The following is a 4,336-nucleotide window of genomic DNA, read 5'->3' as shown; positions in this document are numbered from 1 at the left end:
AAAAATCAAGCAAATCGGTCAACTTTGGTCCAATTTTCAAAAAGTCCGACAAAGGAGAGGTCCCCCTCCGCAAATGAAGTACGCTATTTTTACCACATGAGCGCCCACTTCTGAAAGTTTCAAGTTAATCGGTTCAGCCGTTTCCAAGCCTACCCGGAACATACAAACAAATAAACAAACATACTTTGAATTTTATATATAAGTATTTTGCAAAAATTTTATTTCTATAGAAAATTTTTTTAAAAATTTTATTTCTTTAGCAACTTTTGTAAAAATTTAATTTCTATAGAATAGTTTGTTAAAATTTTATTTCTATAGAAAATTTTGTCAAAATTTTATTTCTATAGAAAATTTTGGCAAATTTTTATTTCTACAGAAAATTTTGGCAAATTTTTATTTCTACAGAAAATTTTGTCAATTTTTTTTTCTATAGGAAATTTTGTCAAATTTTTTTTATATAGAAATATTTGTCAAAATTTTCTTTCTATAGAAAATTTTGTCAAAATTTTATTTCTATGTTCTTTGTAAAAATTTTATTTCTGTAGAAAATTTTGTCAAACTTTCTTACTATAGAAAATTTTGTCAAAATCTTATTTTTATAGAAATATTTGTCAAAATTTTATTTCTATAGAAATATTTGTCATAATTTTCTTTCTGTAGAAAATTTTGTCAAATTTTCTTACTATAGAAAATTTTGTAAAAATTTTCTTACTATAGAAAATTTTGTCAAAATTTTATTTCTATAGGAAGTTTTGTCAAAATTTTCTTTCTATAGAAAATTTTGTAAAATTTTTTTTACTCTAGAAAATTTTGTCAAAATTTTCTTTCTATAGAAAATTTTGTCAAAATTTTCTTTCTGTAGATAATTTTGTCAAAATTTCCTTTCTATAGAAAATTTTCTCAAAATTTTATTTCTATAGAAAATTTTGTCAAAATTTTATTTCTATAGAAAATTTTCTAAAATTTTTTTTCTATAGAAAATTTTGTCAACATTTGATTTCTATAGAAAATGTTGTCAAAATTTTATTTCTATAGAAAATGTCAAACTTCTATTTCTATAGAAAATTTTGTAAATTTTTCTTTGTATAGAAAATTTTGTCAAAATTTTATTTCTATAGAAAATTTTGTCAAAATTTTATTTCTATAGAAAATTTTGTCAAAATTTTATTTCTATAGAAAATTTTTTAAAAATTTTTTTTCTATAGAAAATTTTGTCAATATTTTATTTCTATAGAAAATTTTCTAATTTTTTTTTCTATAGAAAATTTTGTCAAATTTTTTTCTATAGAAAATGTTGTCAAAATTTTATTTCTATAGAAAATGTTGTCAAACTTCTATTTCTATAGAATAGTTTGTTAAAATTTTATTTCTATAGAAAATTTTGTAAATTTTTCTTTGTATAGAAAATTTTGTCAAAATTTTATTTCTATAGAAAATTTTGTCAAAATTTTCTTTCTACAAAAAAAATTTTGGAGGAGAATAGTGTGCAAAATCTACTAGAACATTTTATTTTTATAGAAAATTTTGTGAAAATTGTATTTGTATAGAAAATTGTTCTAATATGTTTTTTCTATAGAAAATTTTGTGAAAATTGTATTTCTATAGAAAAATTTTGGAAAGGAATATTTAGCAAACTCTACCAAATAAATTTATTTCTATTGAAAATTTTGCCAACATATTATTTCTATAGAAAATTTTGTCAAAATTTTATTTCAATAGAAAATTTTGTCAAAATTTTATGTCTATAAAAAATTTTATTTCTATTGATTTTTTTTTTTCAAAATTATATTTCTATTGAATAAGTTTCTCAAAATGTTATTTCTATAGAGAATTGAAGTACCTCTTAGTTGGAGAGGAATGTTTCGCAAACTCTCCCAGTTTTGTTAGAATTCTACCAATTGTGATAACCGTGATTGAATAACCAATATGACCATTGTAGAGCTCAAGCTCATTTCCTTTATTGCAGGCATTGATTTTACGCCCTACATCTCCGCCCCATCCCCATCGTAAAAGCAAAAGGAAATACGAAGTGAAATCTAAAATTAAGCAGGCCGAAAGGGCAATAACTCTCTGGGCATTTTATGGCAGTCAAGGTGCTATATTGATATTTAAAGAATCCAAGAATTGGCCTGGGCTAATTTAAAATGTTCAGCAATATTGTGTGTGAATGGTAGATTGCTGAGGAAGATGAGACCTGTTTGCGAATACCAAGTGCAGAGTTTATTTTTAAAATTAAAAATTTAACGCTAACGATTTTTGGGTAAGTAAAAAGTACAAAAACTTTTTTTTTACGGCTTAGGCAAAATACGCAATGTAAATCCCCAATGTTTAAGGGGCATATCGAATGTTTCTCCTTCGGGATAGCTAAGGGTTACTCCTAAAAATATGCTTTAAATATCTTCCAATAAATTTACATGTACACAGCATTTTTGTGGATAAAAGCTTTGTAAATATGTAAATACACAACATAATTCTTCAATAAAACGAAATGAATTGAATTCTCAATGAAAATATTGAAGCAAAGTGCTTTTGGTAAAATTACGCCTCAGGGTATTGCCTTCATTGCAGTGGGGGTTTTGATTACTCCTAAAAGTATGCTGTGGCTATGAAAGCAATTTCATTGAACTCTCATCAATTATTCATATGACATTCGTAAAGGCATTTTGTAAAATGCCAATGGATTTGAACAATGTTACAATTGAAATTGAAATCATTTCGAATGCTTTAAAGTGTTAAAGTTCAATTCGTATATGGTCTCTGACATTTGTATGCCGAAAGATATGAATGTATGTCAATGAAGTTGAAGAAGTGTGAGGGTATTTAAGGGATTTCATAAGTTTTGCTTCAATTGCATTGCAAAGAACAAAAGCCGCTTGCTTTGAATAGATTTTTCAAATTTATTCATTCCTAGAATCCTAAACCATGAATAGATTTGAAATTTCTAGGAATTGAATCCTAGAATTCTAAATCATTTGTATGTATTCTTGAAAAGTATATTTGTTAATGAGTTCTGCTTAGTTGCTTTGCTATGCTCCTAGTTCAGAGTTCAAACACGAAAAGCATTTTTCTCTGACATTCTATTTGTAGACTTTCGTTTTTCCAACACAAAAACAAAAAACCTTTAAAATCAGATTAGAATTTTAGTTTTTATTTGGCAAATTAACTTGAAGGCAAATGATCCATGATCCAAATTGGAAAATAAATTTTTTACGTAAAGTATCTACACACAACATTTTTATACCCTCCACCATAGGATGGGCCACTTTTACGTATAGCTCCCATATAAACCGACGCCCAGATATGGCTTGCGGAGCCTCTTAGAGGAGCAAAATTCATCCGATCCGGTTGAAATTTGGTACATTGCGCTAGGATATGGCCGCTAACAACCATGCCAAAATTCATATCGGTCTATAGTTATATATAGCCGATCCCCAAAAATAATCTACCAAAATTATATTTCTATAGAAAATTTTGTCAAAATTTTATTTCTATAGAAAATTTTGTCAAAATTTTATTACTATAGAAAATTTTGTCAACATTTTATTTCTAGAGAAAATTTTGACAAGATTTTATTTCTATAGAACATTTTATCAAAATTTTATTCCTACAAAAAATTTTGTCAAAATTTGATTACTATACAAAATTTTGTCAACATTTTATTTATAAAGAAAATTTTGTGAAATTTTATTGCTATAGAAAATTTTGTCAAAATTTTATTTCGATAGAAAGTTTTGTCAAAATTTTATTTCTATAGAAAATTTTATCAAACTGAATTATATACGTCATTAATCGGCCTTTTTTTGTTTAATAAATACCCCGTATGGATTAACTTACAATAGAGAAGACGGTGATAAGAAGTTTTAAGATACCTTGCCATCGGCAAGTGTTACCGCAACCCAAGTAATTCGATTGTGGATGACAGTCTTTAGTACAAGTTTCTATGCAATCCATGGTGGAGGGTACATAAGATTCGGCCTTGCCGAACGTACGGTCGCATATACTTGTTTTTGTTTCTGATTCAATCACGAAATTAATTGACCCAATTAAATTTTATACCCTCCACCATAGGATGGAGGGTATATTAACTTTGTCATTCCGTTTGTAACACATCGAAATATTGCTCTAAGACCCTATAAAGTATATATATTTTGGGTCGTGGTGAAATTCTGAGTCGATCTGAGCATGTCCGTCCGTCCGTCTGTTGAAATCACGCTAACTTCCGAACGAAACAAGCTATCGACTTGAAACTTGGCACAAGTAGTTGTTATTGATGTAGGTCGGATGGTATTGCAAATGGGCCATATCGGTCCACTTTTACGTATAGCCCCCATATAAA

The sequence above is a fragment of the Haematobia irritans genome, chromosome 2 (genome assembly GCF_050003625.1).
Source record: "Haematobia irritans isolate KBUSLIRL chromosome 2, ASM5000362v1, whole genome shotgun sequence".
Lineage (NCBI taxonomy): Eukaryota > Metazoa > Arthropoda > Insecta > Diptera > Muscidae > Haematobia > Haematobia irritans.
Note: the sequence above shows the minus strand (reverse complement) of the source record.